This window comes from Carica papaya, chromosome 7, assembly GCF_054855325.1.
Source record: "Carica papaya isolate Zhongbai chromosome 7, ASM5485532v1, whole genome shotgun sequence".
NCBI classification, from domain to species: Eukaryota; Viridiplantae; Streptophyta; class Magnoliopsida; order Brassicales; family Caricaceae; genus Carica; species Carica papaya.
The window spans coordinates 6583879-6600300 of record NC_142315.1 but is presented as its reverse complement, the minus strand read 5'-3'; the positions used below and the strand labels follow the sequence as shown (position 1 = coordinate 6600300).

Below are 16422 nucleotides of genomic sequence, written 5' to 3'. Positions count from 1 at the left end.
ATATAAGGAAAAAAATAAGAAAAGAAAACCATTTTTTGTCTAATTTTCTTCTCTCATCAATATGGTATCAGAGCAGAGATTCTGACCATAGAATTCCTAAGGAAAAAAGAAGAAAGGGAAAATAGAAACACCTACCACTAAGATGCAGAAACACGAAAGGGAGAATTCAATTCATGTAGAACTTACAACAAGAATAACATAAGTACTAAATCTCAATCAAACACAGAACTAGGTCTCAAGTTATGAATCCGCAACATAGATTGGAATCAAGCTAGATGGCACCAATCATGCACTATGGCCCCAAATTGTCGAGATGTATATCTTAGACAGAGACAAGTTGGAATACATAAATGGAGAACTTCCAGAGTCTCCACAAACAGATCCTGCATTCAGAAAATGGAGAACTAAAAACACAGTGGTGAAGGGATGGCTAATTAATTATATGGATTCAAAGTTAGTAACTTTATCAGATTTCTAATGGCTAAGGCTGTTTGAGATAATATTGCCACAACATACTTTGATGACACGGATACATCAATATGATCTCAAAAGAAGAGTAACCAAACTCAAATGAGGAGAAGGATCTATCGAGACATACTACAACAATCTATAAGGATTGTGAAGAGAAATCAATTTTCACCGACCAAATCTCATGAAATGTGATACTGATATACATAAATATAACTCAATCTTGCAAGAGAATAGAATTTATACTTTCTTAGACGGGCTTGAAGATTCGAGCAGATGTGCTCCAGTTACAACCATTGCCAATAGTGGAACAAGTTTATGCTCTAGTATGAAGAGAAGATTTGAAGTAATCTGTAATGATAGAAAAGGAGGATACCATATTTAGTAGTGCTATGTTTTTGAAGGGGGACAAAAATCTCAACATCAATTATCTTTTCGACCAACTTCAAATGGAAAACCAGTTACAAAACTAAAGTCACAAGGGGAAGGAGAAGACTGCACACATCGTGGGAATACAAAACATACCAAAAAAACATGCTTTAAACTACATGGTTATCCAGATTGGTGGCACGAACTCAAGGCAAAGAAAAAATGTGAAGCAAGGGGAGAAGACAATCCTGGTTGTGTAACTCTTATGAGCGTAGAGCATCACTTATCTCTTATACCGCAATAAGAATCTTCTAGTGAACAAAATTGGTCAGAATGATTCAGGTAATCAAGATTGTATTTTTTGTGCTCTAAAATAAGGAACCATGATAGCTAGATCATTGACTATGGGGCAACCGACCAAATGACATTCGATCCCTGTGACTTCCTTGAAACCACCCAACCGAAATGAACATGTATTGCTAATGCCAACAGAGTAGCATATCCAGTAACAAGGGCTGGAATAGTTGCTTTTTCTCTTTTTTCATTACCAAATACTTTATTAGTTCTATCACTTTCTAATAAATTGTTATCCATAGGACAAGTGACTGAGGAATTGAATTTTTGTGTTCTAATATATTCTAAATTCTATTTCTTTCAGGATATTCTCACCAAGGAGATTATTGGTCGCGGTATTAAAAGGGAAGGATTGTATTACATGGATGATTTCAGCTGTGGTAGAGTGAATAATATGTATTCTGCAGGAGTCAAGGAAAGGCAGATTTGGTTATGGCATAACCAGTTGGGTATCCCTTATTTTGATATTTGAGATATTTATTTCTGAATTTATTTACAAAATTTAATGACTCAGATTTTAAGGGTGAAGCTTACATTCAAGCTAATAGTCATCGTGTACCTTATCTGATAAGTTTGAATAAGTGTGACGTCCTGTTTTTTATTGTTCACTCTGACGTTTGGGGTCCTGCTCCTATTACTATTTCCTTTGGTGTTAGATGGTTTGTAACCTTTATTGATGATTGTATACGAATAACTTGGCTATATTTGTTGAAGAATAGAAATGAAGTATTTGAAGTATTTCGGTCATTTCATAATATGATTCGAATATAAGTTTTCACTAAGCTATTGATTCTTCGATATAATAATGTGGAAAATAAAATAATGCATAATTTCGCAGATATTTTCAAGAACATGATTTCTATCATGAAATATCTTGTTCCCAAACACTAGAACAAATCAGCGTTGCAGAGTGCAAGAATAGACATATCTTATAAATCATTCAAGCTCTCTTGACAACGACATATATACTTAAGTGTTTTTGCACAAATGCAGTGATGACTGTTGTATACTTGATGAACTAATTGCCATCGCGAATCTCGAACTATAAAAATCCTCTTCAAGTTCTAGCGAAACATGTGACATTACCATTAGTTCTAATGCTTCCTCCAAAAAAGTTTGGTTGTATTAAATATATTCATTTACACAAAAGTTAAAGAATGAAGCTTGTGATGAAATATGAAAAGAAAAGAAAGATCTTACTTTCTGAATTGATAACACACAATATTATATAGTAAGATATAAAAGAAAAAATAGAAAACTTACTCATTCTTAAGTAGGACGATAACTCATCAGGAAACCTAACTCTGAAGCCCTTAATTTACGAAAGTTCTAATTAATTCTCCTAATCTCTTGCCAGCATATCTATATCTTGACACTCCCCCTCAAGCTGAGGAATAAATGTCTTCAATTCCTAGTTTGAATACGAGATAATGGAAGTTCGAACTGTTTAGCCCCTTTGTTAGAATATCAACTACTTGACGTTTTGATGGAATATAGGACATATACACTAACCCTTCCTCCAATTTTTCTTTGATGAAATGTCTATAAATTTCAATATCTTTTGTTCTATCGTGTTGTATAGGATTGTGAGAATTGTTGTCACAATAGAGCTTCATAAGTCCTTCCCATTTGACTCTCAAATAATTTAGAATAATCTTCAACCAGAGTAGCTCACATAATCCCTGAGTGATAGCCCTGAACTTTGATTTTGTGGATGATCTTGCCACCATATTCTGTTTCTTGCTCCTCTATGTTACTAAATTACCTCCAAGAAAAGTACACTACCCTATAGTTGATCTTCTGTCTACTAAGGAACCTGCATAGTCAACATCGATGTAAACTTTTAGAGCAAGAGTGTCGTTCTCCTTGAACAAAATTCCTTTTCTTGGATTGCCTTTCAAGTAATGCAGTACCCTGTAAGCAGCTTGAAGATGAGATTCTCTTGAATCGTGCATGAATTAACTAATCACGCTCACTGAGTATGTTATGTCAGGCTAAGTATGGGTAAGGTACATGAGTTTTTTTACCAATCTTTGGTACATTCTTTTATCAACAGTTGGTTTTTCTTTAACTACTCCCAACTTATGATTTGGATCCATTGGTGTAGAGATTGATTTACACCTAATCTTCTCTGTTTCCGTCAATAGATCAATCACATACTTTTGCTGGGATATGAAGGGCCCCTGTATGGAATATGCTACCTCAATACCGAGGAAATACTTCAGTTTTCCCAGTTCCTTATTTCAAATTCCTTTGCTAGTCTCTGCTTTAGTTCTTGCTTCTCTCTTTCATTATTTCCTATCATTATGATGTCGTCCACATAGACTAGAAGTGCAGTTACTCCCTCTGTAGCCAAATGTTTAATGAAGAGAGTGTGGTCACTTTGGCTTTGTTTATATCCCAATTCCTTCATGACTTTTGTAAATCTCTCAAACTATGCTCTAGGAGATTGCTTTAACCCATAAAGACATTTTTCAGCTTGCACACCTTGTTACCTGTGTCTCCCTCAAATCCCAGTGGGATATTCATATATATTTCTTCATCTAAGTCACTAGGGAGAAATGCATTTTTAACATCATATTGTAGGAGTTGCCAACTGAAGTGGGCAGCCAATAAAAATAGGATTCTCACTGTATTCATTTTCGCAACTGGAGCAAAAGTTGCCTAATAATCTACCCCATAAGTCTAAGTGTACCATTTGACCACCAATCTTGCTTTATATCTCTCAAATGATCCATCAGCCTTGTATTTTAGTGTGAAAACCCATTTACAATCAATAATGTTTTTTCGTTTTGGTTTATTAACAATCTCCCATGTAGCGCCCGGGGAAATTGAAGAAGGAAAAAAAAAAAAAAAAAAAAAAAAAAACGTGCGTGCCACGTCAGCAGGCCCAGTCAGCAGGCCTGGCCAACCAGGACCTGCCACGTGGCAAAACCACGTCGACCGGGGACGGGCCACATTGGCGATCCGCGTGCGCGCGATCGGACGACCCAGATCAATCGCGCGCACGGACGGCCCAGATTAAAACAAAATGGACGGCTGAGATCAAAAGGCAAAAGGGTATAAATAAGACCCCCACACCAGACCCCAAACCCTAGCAGCCTGCCCTCGCCGGAGAAGACGAACCAGAAGCCGGCCGCCGCCACCCGCCGCCGCACCGGAGGGATTTTCGACCGCCGATCGAGGTAAATTTCATACCCCCGACTCGTTTTTCCACGCTGATTTCCCCAGTGGCCAAATCGGAGCCAAAATCCCGACCAAACGGCCGGAAAACAGGGCCGAAAGCCAGCGGCGCCGCCGCGCCCCTTCTCGATTTTTGCCTCCGATGAGGCCCTTCCCGACCTCCATTTAATGCAATTTTTATATCACCGTGATCACCATTCTTTTCTTTACAGGTTGACCGGAGCCGAATCACCAAAACACGAACTTCACCGGAGAGCCGCCGCACCCGAGTGCACCGCCGCCGGAGCACGACGGAACCGCCGTGCCGGAGTTGCGATATTGGCCGAAAGGGGCCCTGGGCCTAATTTGAGATTTTTTTGGAACACGTACAGGTACCAGTAGTGTGTTTCAGTTCCCCGGAAAAAATTCAGGAAAAATTAGGGACAGCCTGCAAGCGTACTGTGAAGCCGTGTTCGGACCCCGAAACGAGTAAGGACCCCTCACCCTATTTTCTATCACGGTTTTAAAGTTCAATAAATGATAAAACGGTATTTCATGAATCAACGAGTGTGTGAAACTGCTTAAGGTCGCTAATGGAGCCCGAGTCCAGTGTGTTTGTCGGTTAACTGTTATTTGGCCTGTTTTACAGTTTTAAATGCAGCATGAGGTTCGATGTTTTCATTTTATGGTTTCATGTGCATATTTTACTGTTTTATTGATTATGGATTGAATGACCGGGATATTGATGCTGTATGTTGTCCGTTTGGCATAAATTATCGTTTTGCTTGTTTGTATGTGATTGATAATGCTAACTAAGGGAAAAGGAGAATGAAAGGTTATGTAAATGGAAACTGTATAATGTGGTCAGCCTGACTAGATATCCTGGGAGATGGTGGACGGACCGGGTCCGTAGGGAACCCTACCGGGATTGTGGTCTCCCATACCGGACGGGGTATGGGGACGGCCCTGGAATATGATTTCAAGTGTTAAGGATTAACGGGTAGCGGGACCCCTATGGATCCCCATGGATACTAGTGGGCTGGTAAATAAGGAAAAATATGTTGTGTAACGATTGAATTACGAAAAACTTGATAGGTATTATGTTATACAGTTTATATATATATAGTTTCATGATGATGATGATGTTATTGCTTTCGTATATTGTTTTATAAATTTCACCGAGGTAAGTGAATGGTAAAGGTTTTATTATCGATAAAAGGATTTGTTGTAAATTATGCTCCATTGGTCTTTTTGTGTTTTCTACCCACCTTTACCTCCGTGACGGTGAGATATCGTGATGTTTTTACTGGGCTAGTGTAGCTCATTCCTTATTTAATCATTTCAGATCAAGAGGACATCGTTCCCGAGCCGGTTCCGCAGGAGGACGACGAAGGGGACGCCTAAAGACTCCATAGTCACATTCGTAACTTTTACTTTCAAATTTCTCCTTTAGGTAGTTTGATATTTTATATTTTGAGAGCACGTTTTTTGTTTTAGTGTAAGGGATGTTATTCAAATTTTGACTTCGCTTCAGCATTTGATATTTTTTTATATACATTCCATTATGAATTACCGGGGCTGTTACAGTTGGTATCAGAGCCAGGTTTCCTCGGACCCATCCCTTACACAATAGTGCCTTAGAGAAATACTCACCGATATATCATTACTCAATCATTCCTTGTGAATGCAGGTACACGGGAATGAGAAGAGGAAGGCCCCCACTAAACCGAGCGGCCCCAGATAATTCACTTCGGGAGGATTTAGATAGACTATTCGAGATGGTGGAGGCTCTCGCAGCTGCCCAGCGAAGGCAAGAGGAGAGAAGGGAGTTACCGGGACCTCCTCCGCTAGCGCAGGTTGAGCCCCCGCTACAGCAGGCTGATCCCGAGCCACCCCGGCAGGAGCCTGTTCCTCCACGGTACCACCCGGCACCACAGCCGCGGTACGACCCGGTACCACAGCCACAGTACCAACAGGTGCCGCCACAGCACATTCCAGTGCCCCCACCACATCAGCAGGCGCCACCACAGGGTCCCCCAGTTCACCCTCAGCCGGCCCCAGTCCCTCTACCCCGGGACCCCGCTCCCTCCTTGATCGACCCCGGCTTCATAGAGAGGTACAGAAGACTGAACCCTTCTACTTTTTCAGGGGGATCCTCTTTCGAAGAGGCCCAATACTGGCTGGCAGAGACTGAGAGAACTTTTGAGACCTTGGGAGTAGTCCCTGAGCAGAGGGCTGCCATTGCCTCCTACATGCTGGTAGGGGAAGCAGTACGCTGGTGGGAGCTCAAGCGGGCCACCCTGCCTGTACCAGTTACTTGGGAGCAGTTCCTAGCGGCTTCCATGCGGAGTATCTCCCCAAACACATCCAACATTTAAAGGAAATGGAATTTGCTCAATTGGTCCAGGGAAATATGACAGTGTCGGAGTATGCCCGCAAGTTCCTGGAGCTGGGCCGACATGCCCCGGAGACATTGTTGGATGAGGGCCGAAAGGCCAGGAAATTCCAGTGGGCGATCAGACAGCACTTATTGGTGATGGAGCTCGAGACATATTCGGCAGTCCTGGCAAAGGCGCAGATCATAGAAAGGAGCTTCGACACCCGCCCTCAGCTAGCGGGAAGTTCCCGACCCTCAGCCCCGCTCCGCAGGCCAGCGCCTACCATGCCTGTCCAACCTAGTAAGAGGCCCAGACCTGCCGTCTAGGCCCCTCCTCAGGCTATGGGGGCAGCACGTGGAAAAATCTGCCAGTATTGCGGCAGGGATCATGGGGACCGACCCTGCTACCGCCTCAACAACACCTGTCGCATATGCGGCAGTGCCCAGCACTATGCGAGGGAGTGCCCTAGGAACCAGAATCAAGGGAGGCCTCCGATTCAGGGCAGAGTTTACAACCTTACCCAGAAGGATGCCGACGCAGACCCAGACGTGGTACATGGTATATATATTATCTCTGGCCACATTGCTCATGTTTTGTTTGATACTGGTGCATCACATTCTTTTATTTCACATGTTCTTGCTTCCAAAATTTGTGTATCACCTGATAGACTTGATTCATTATTGCTTGTATCCACCGCTTGGGGGGAGACATTGCTAGGAGAGGTTGTCTACAGGGCATGTGCCGTGGAGATAGCAGATAAAAAATTGAGGGTAGACCTGATAGGGTTAGACACAGGGGATTTTGATGTAATCCTAGGAATGGATTGGCTAGCGGCGTATCACGCCACCATAGACTGCTTTAACAAAAAGATTGTATTTAATCCTCCCAACGAGGAGCCATTTACAAGTTAATAAAATTATTCGGTACTGATTTCCCCTAATGGCAAATTCTTTTCTTCTTAATTCCCAGTGCCTTAATATTGTATTTTCTCTAACTAGGTAAACCCAAGAAAGAAGTTTGTATCCAAGAGATTCCAGTAGTCCGAGACTTTCCAGACGTATTTCCGAATGAACTGCCGGTCTACCAGGGGACAGAGAGGTCGAGTTCACCATAGACTTACAGCCAGGAACCCAGCCCATCTCGGTAGCTCCTCACCGAATGAGCCGCATCGAGATGGAAGAGCTAAGGAAACAAATCACTGAGCTACAAAACAGTGGCTTCATTAGACACAACATTTCCCTATGGGGTGCCGGGGTTACTTTTGCAAAGGGGATGGAACGTTGAGACTGTGCATTGATTATAGAAGGATAAACAAGGTAACAATTAAGAACAAGTACCCTCTTCCCCGAATTGATGACCTTTTCGATCAGTTGCAGGGTGCACAGGTCTTTTCCAAAATAGATCTACGATCAGGTTACCATCAGGTAAAAGTGAGAGCCGAAGACATCCCCAAGACGGCATTCCGAACCAGGTACGGACACTATGAGTTCCTGGTTATGCCGTTTGGGCTAACCAACGCCCCGGCCATCTTTATGGATCTAATGAACAGAATCTTCAGAGAATTCTTGGATCAATTTGTCATCGTGTTCATCGATGATATCTTAGTCTACTCAAAAAGTAGGGAAGAACATGCTCATCATCTTGCCCAAGTCCTACAGGTACTCAGGGAAAAGAAGTTGTATGCGAAGTTGAGCAAGTGTGGATTTTGGCTCAAACAAACCGCCTTCCTAGGACATGTTATATCGAAGGAAGGGGTGTCGGTGAACCTCGAAAAGGTTGAAGCAGTACTTGGTTGGGAAAGGCTGACAACAGTTAAGGAAATTCGCAGTTTCCTAGGGATGGCAGGTTATTACCGCCGGTTTGTCGAAGGGTTCTCTAGTCTAGCAGCTCCTCTGACCCGACTCACAAAGAAGAATGCAAGGTTTGAATGGAATGAGAACTGCGAGAGGAGTTTTTCAGAGTTGAAGAAGCGACTGACCACTGCACCAGTGCTGGCTCTACCGAGTGGATCAAGAGGGTACACAGTTTATAGTGATGCCTCCTATCTGGGCCTGGGTTGTGTCCTAATGCAGCATGGAAAGGTTATAGCATATGGGTCTAGACAGCTAAAGAATCATGAGAAGAACTATCCTACGCATGACTTGGAGCTTGCTGCAATCATATACGCCTTGAAAACCTGGCGCCATTATTTGTATGGAGAGACCTTTCAGATCTACACCGATTATAAGAGTTTGAAGCATATCTTCACTCAGAAGGATCTCAACATGCGTCAGAGAAGGTGGATGGAACTCCTCAAGGACTATGATTGTGACATCCTATACCATCCAGGTAAGGGCAACGTGGTGGCCGATGCCCTCAGCAGGAAAAGTGCAGGCACCCTAGCCCATCTGATGGTTTCAGAATGTAGGTCCATTGGGGCTACACAGCAGGTTCGCCTGCGAGACCTGAAGAGAGTCACATGTTTGGGCCACCTAGCAGTCCAACCCGAGTTAATCCAAAGAATAAAGGAAGCCCAGTCAGTTGACCCCGCCCTAGTAACCCGCAAGAAGAATGCAGAACAGGGAGTGAGCTCAGAATTTCAGATCTCTGCCGACGGATTGATTCGTTTCAAGGACAGGGTGTGTGTCCCAGACGACAGTGAGTTAAAAAGAGACATCATGACAGAGTCCCATAGTTCAAGTTTCGCCATGCATCCAGGAAGTACGAAAATGTACCAAACTATGCGACCTCGGTTATGGTGGAATGGGATGAAGAGAGATATAGCCGACTTTGTATCTAAGTGCTTGGTATGTCAGCAGGTCAAAGCAGAACATCAACGCCCGGGCGGGTTACTTCAGCCTTTACCGATTCCAGAGTGGAAGTGGGAACACATCACCATGGACTTCGTATCGGGACTACCCAAGGCACGATCGGGACATGATGCTATATGGGTAATTGTTGACCGACTCACTAAGTCTTCCCACTTCCTGGCCATCAGAATGACTGATCCTTTGGACAAGTTGGCAAGAATATATATCCGGGAGGTAGTCAGACTGCATGGAGTTCCAGTAACAGTAGTATCCGACAGGGATCCCAGATTCACTTCTCGGTTTTGGAATAGTTTCCAGCAAGCTATGGGAACAAAGCTGTCTCTTAGTACTGCTTTCCACCCCCAAACCGATGGACAATCAGAGAGGACAATTCGTACGCTGGAGGATATGCTCCGAGCTTGTGTCCTTGACTCCGGGGGCCATTGGGACGACCATCTACCCCTGATAGAGTTTGCTTACAACAACAGTTACCAAGCAAGCATCGGCATGGCCCCATACGAGGCGCTATACGGGCGTCCGTGCAGGTCACCGATCTGTTGGGAAGAAGTGGGCAATAGAAAATTGTTTGGCCCGGATTTGGTAGAAGAAACTACGTCTAAGATAGTTAAGATCAAGAAGAACATCCAGACAGCTCAGAGTAGGCAGAAGAGTTATGCTGATACCCGGAGGAGAGACCTGGCCTTTGAGAAAGGCGACCGGATGTTTCTTAAAGTCACCCCCTTCAAGGGAATTAGTAGGTTCGGCAGGAGGGGAAAATTAAACCCCAGATATATTGAACCCTTTGAAATCTTAGACAAGATTGGTACCACTGGCTACAGACTTGCACTGCCTCCTGAGCTCTCCCGGGTTCATAATGTGTTTCACGTATCTATGCTACGTAAGTACAATCCGGACCTTTCTCATGTCTTGCCTCATGAACCGCTTCCACTCCGAGAGAACTTGTCTTATGAAGAAGTACCGGTCGGTATCACGGACTGAGAGAGCAGAATACTTCGCAACCGGAAAATATCATTTGTAAAAGTCGTGTGGCAGAACCACACGCCCAGGGAGGCCACCTGGGAACTGGAATCAGAATTTAGGGCCCAATATCCCCATCTGTTCGATCAAGAGTAACGGGGCAAATTTGAGGACCAAATTTCTTTAAAGGGGGGAGAGTTGTAGCGCCCGGGGAAATTGAAGAAGGAAAAAATAAAAAAAAAATAAAAAAAAAACGTGCGTGCCACATCAACAGCCACGTCAGCAGGCCCAGTCAGCAGGCCTGGCCAACCAGGACCTGCCACGTGGCAAAACCACGTCGACCGGGGACGGGCCATGTTGGCAATCCGCGTGCGCGCGATTGGACGACCCAGATCAATCGCGCGCACGGATGGCCCAGATTAAAACAAAATGGACGGCTGAGATCAAAAGGCAAAAGGGTATAAATAAGACCCCCACACCAGACCCCAAACCCTAGCTGCCTGCCCTCGCCGGAGAAGACGAACCAGAAGCCGGCCGCCGCCACTCGCCGCCGCACCGGAGGGATTTTTGACCGCCGATCGAGGTAAATTTCATACTCCCGACTCGTTTTTCCACGCTGATTTCCCCAGTGGCCAAATCGGAGCCAAAATCCCGGCCAAACGGCCGGAAAATAGGGCCGAAAGCCAGCGGCGCCGCCGCGCCCCTTCTCGGTTTTTGCCTCCAATGAGGCCCTTCCCGGCCTCCGTTTAATTCAATTTTTATATCACCGTGATCACCATTCTTTTCTCTACAGGTTGACCGGAGCCGAATCACCAAAACACGAACTTCACCGGAGAGCCACCGCACCCGAGTGCACCGCCGCCGGTAAGCTTCGGTTTTCCGTAAATTTTCGGCCCCCCGAGGGCCGTAGGGTTGTTTTATCGCAGGAACCAATGCGAGTGTGGCCGAAAACGTCCAACCCGAGGCGAACTGCCGCCGCAAGCGGCGGCGCCGTCGCCGGAGCACGGCGGAGCCGCCGTGCCGGAGTTGCGATATTGGCCGAAAGGGGCCCTGGGCCTAATTTGGGATTTTTTTGGAACACGTGCAGGTACCAGTAGTGCGTTTCAGTTCCCCGGGAAAAATTCAGGGAAAATTAGGGACAACCTGCAAGTGCACTGTGAAGCCGTGTTCGGACCCTGAAACGAGTAAGGACCCCTCACCCTATTTCCTATCACGGTTTTAAAGTTTAATAAATGATAAAACGGTATTTCATGAATCAACGAGTGTGTAAAACTGCTTAAGGTCGCTAATGGAGCCCGAGTCCAGTGTGTTTGTCGGTTAACTGTTATTTGGCCTGTTTTACAGTTTTAAATGCAGCATGAGGTTCGATGTTTTCATTTTATGGTTTCATGTGCATATTTTACTGTTTTATTGATTATGGATTGAATGACCGGGATATTGATGCTGTATGTTGTCCGTTTGGCATAAATTATCGTTTTGCTTGTTTGTATGTGATTGATAATGTTGACTGAGGGAAAAGGAGAATGAAAGGTTATATAAATGGAAATTGTATAATGTGATCAGCTTGACTAGATATCCTGGGAGATGGTGGACGGACCGGGTCCGTAGGGAACCTTACCGGGATTGTGGTCTCCCATACCGGACAGGGTATGGAGATCTTATGTGTTTTGGCGCCCATACCGGACGGGGTATGGGGACGGCCCGTTTCACCTTCATACTGGACGGGGTAATGAGGTCTATGGTTTGGCGCCCATACCGGACGGGGTATGGGGACGGCCCTGGAATATGATTTCAAGTGTTAAGGGTTAACAGGTAGCGGGACCCCTATGGATCCCCATGGATACTAGTGGGCTGGTAAATAAGGAAAAATATGTTGTGTAACGATTGAATTACGAAAAACTTGATAGGTATTATGTTATACAGTTTATATATATATAGTTTCATGATGATGATGATGTTATTGCTTTCGTATATTGTTTTATAAATTTCACCGAGGTAAGTGAATGGTAAATGTTTTATTATCGATAAAAGGATTTGTTGTAAATTATGCTCCATTGGTCTTTTTGTGTTTTCTACCCACCTTTACCTCCGTGACGGTGAGATATCGTGATGTCTTTACTGGGCTAGTGTAGCTCATTCCTTATTTAATCATTTCAGATCAAGAGGACATCGTTCCCGAGCCGGTTCCGCAGGAGGACGACGAATGGGACACCTAAAGACTCTATAGTCACATTCGTAGCTTTTACTTTCAAATTTTTCATTTAGGTAGTTTGATCTTTTATATTTTGTGAGCACGTTTTTGGTTTTAGTGTAAGGGATGAAATTTTGACTTCGCTTCCGCATTTGATATTTTTTATATACATTCCATTATGAATTACCGGGGCTGTTACATCCCATGTTTTATTCTTTTCTAATGCACTCATCTCTTCTCTCATAGCATTCCTCCATTCTCTTTTTGATAATGCCTCAGAAACAGTGTTTGGGATAACAATGGTATTTAAACTTACAATGAACCTTTTGTGGGTGGTGATAGGTGCTTAAGAGAGACATAGTGAGATAGTGGGTAAAACAATTGTTTGGTGCATTCTCTGGTACCTTATCTCACAGCAATAGGAAGGTCTAGGTCATCTTTTGGATTATCAGGTATTTCAACAGATTGTGTATGTAAAGGTAGATCAGATCTTACTGTAATCTCATTTCCAGAGTCTAAGTTGAATTCTTAGACTTGTATTAGTTCTGAAACGACCTTTCTCCTTGAATGCACTTGGGAGAACCTTGGTAACTTGTGACTTGCACTGGCAGGGACAAGAGGTATGTCGGCTCAAAGACAGAATTGGGTGACTTAGATGTGATTAGCTTAGAGGCCTCAGATACAACAGCATAGGCTGGAACTTAAAGAAGGTAAGGGTTTTAATTGGTTCAAAGGACTCACAAATACTATCTTCCATCATTAAAATCTCCTCCTGAAGAGAGAACTTGGAGAAAAAAAAGAGTTTATTTTCTATAAAGGTGACATCTATAGAGATAAAATTTTTTTTGGATGAAGGGTTGTAACACTTGTATCCCTTTTCAGTGGATGAGTAACAAAAGAAAACACATTTTATGGCTTGAGGATCTAGCTTTCCTCTTTGTTGGTTGTGGACATGAACAAAGGCAATGCACTCAAATACTCTAGGTTTAGGCCATTTGAGGTTTAAAGTGAGGGTAGAAACTATTAAGGATCTCTATGGGATTTTTGTTGTCTAACACACACGAGAGATTAGTCTATTTATCAGGTGTGTGGCAGTAAGAACAACCTTTCCCAAATAGGACTTAGGAACATTCCTTTGAAAGAGTATGGGGTGGTGTTAAGTAAGTGCCCATTTTTCCTTTCAGTTACCCAATTTTGCTGAGATGTGTTAACACACATGATGATTCATGGATAATACCTTGTGATTGAAAATAGGGTGATAAAATCTGGTTGAAGTAGTCTCTAGAATTTTCTGTCCTAAAGCCTTTTATTTTAACCCCAAATTAGTTTTGAACCATTAAGTGGAAGTTGGGTATAACAATGCTAACATCAGATTTTTATTTAAGAAAGAGCCAAGTAACCCGAGTGCAATCATCAATTAAGGACACAAACCAACAGGCCCTAGAAACATTTGGTATTGTAGAAAGACCTCATATGTCACTATGAAATGAAAATGATGAGAAGTTCTTTTATTGTTGATAGGAAAAGGTATACAAGTATGTTTTGCTAATTCAAAATTCAGATATATCTAATCCATTGAACAAACGAGAAAACATGACTTTTAAAACCCTAAAAGATGGATGACCTAGGCAAGAGTGATATAACCAAATAAAATCTTTATTTGTGGAATTGAAGAAAACCAAAGACAAATTGCTTCTACCATTTTTTAATGATTCAAGGTGATAAAGGCCGCGTATTTCCTTAGTAAGTCCAATCCTCCTCCCTAAGTGCTGATCCTGAAAAACACATTAAGAAGGAAAAAAAGAGACATAATATTAAGATCATGGGTTAATTTTTGAATGAAAACCAGGTTGGTTGACAGTTTCGGTATATGGAGGACATTTTTAAGGGTAAAGGTAGGTGTAATATGTATATCTTTGAACCCTGCAATAGTAGTTAAGAGCCATTGGTCACTAAATTGTTTTTATTACTCGGGTATGGAGTATAGATGTGAAAGAGTTGATGTATGGGGGTCATATGACCTATGGCACCAAAATCTATTATCCAAGAGTTAGCATATAGTGTTTCCGAGGCATTCGTACAAAAGGAGAACAAAGGTTTACTTGTAAGAGCCAAAGAACAAGTTCTAGAAGGCTTCCCAAGAGACCCCAGTAGGTTTATCAGCTACTCAATTTCTTCACCATTGAGCTAAATTTTTCTCAATTTTGTGTTGTTTTACCATATGAGCCTGAGGACTTTGTTGCCCTCCACAATTCCCCCATTCTCGGCTTGGTGGCTTTCCATTCAGTTTCCAACACTTCTCTTTTGTGTGCCTTAGTTTCTTACAATAGGTGCACTTGTTCTCCTTCTGTTGGCTTTCTCTACCAAGGTGTTGAGTTAGATTACCTTTTTCTTTCTCCTGATGATTTGTTTTTGCTATTAGGGCTGACTTGTTCACAGTTTGTTGTGTTTGAAGCATGAGACTCCTTCGACTTTCTTCAGCTCGAATAAATGATATTGTCTCTTCTAGAGAAGGTGTGTCCTCCTTACCAAGGATTTGGATCCTAACTTACTCAAATTCAGAATTCAATCTAGCCAAAAAATCATAAATCCAGTCTTTTTCAATGAAGTTCTTTAAGATGACAACATCCTCGAAGTGTTTCATCTTAAAAACTCGGTAATGATTAAGTTCTTACCTAGGTTTTGTAATAGGTTTGCATATTTTGTGACAGATTTGTCTCATTGCTTAGTAGCTGCAGTTTTTACCTAGATCTCGTACACTTGAGTAGCATTATGGGCCTTCGAATATGTGCGACGAATGAAATCCCAAATTTCCTTTGTTGTAGCAAAAAACATACACGTATTACTGATCATGGGATCCATAGAATCCCATAGCCAAGATATTATTATGGAATCCTACTCATCCCATACTTTAAACAATGGGTCATCCTTTACCGGTCCAGTTCTAAGAAGGTGATTAAGTCTCCCTTTGTCCTTGAGGTATGTATGGACAAATTGAGACTATTTAAGATAGTTCTTCCCATTGAGCCTATAGGAGTCCCGAATGTTATGCAATTCTCCAATTTTTTGAACAGAGTTGGACTCTTCGGTAGATTTGAATTGCTAGAGGTAGTGGTTTCGGTGTTTTGAGAGGTTGACATGATGAAGGAAGGAAATCAACAACAATTAAGACTACTCAAACGGTTATTAAAGAAGGAGAAATTAAAAAACAAGATCATTGATGAAGACTAAAAGGAAAATCATTCAACAATTAAGATTGAAGAGAGAGAAGACAGAATTCCCAGAAGAGAGCTTAGAGCTTTCATACCATGTGATGAAATATGAAAAAAAAAAGATCTTACTTTCTAAATTGATAATATAGAGTATTATATAGTAGGGTACAAAAGAAAAAATAGGAAACTAACTTATTTCTAAATAGGACACTAACTCACTAGGAAACCTAACTCCGAATCCCTCAATTTATAGGATTTCCAATTAATTCTCTTAATCTCTAGCCAACATATCTATATCTTGACAAAGTTAGATTCATGTGTTGTCTGTTATGTCTTTCTTGGCTATGGAGCTCATAAAGAAGGATACAAATATTACGATCCAACTACACTACACCTCTATATCACCATGGATGTCACCTTTATTGAATAAGAGAATTTCTTCACCTCTCAATTTTACCACTCCTCTCTTCAAGGGGAGATGATGAGTGAAGAGCGGAATTGGGAAAATTAACCAAGCTTCA

General features: G+C 42.4%; 1 long non-coding RNA gene across 1 annotated transcript in view; it reads right to left on the bottom strand.

Annotated features, from left to right (window-relative positions):
- The window catches only part of LOC110822009 (uncharacterized), a 35282-nt gene that overhangs the window by 1501 nt on the left and 17359 nt on the right, over positions 1 to 16422 (bottom strand). The gene's annotated exons all lie outside the window — the stretch shown is intronic.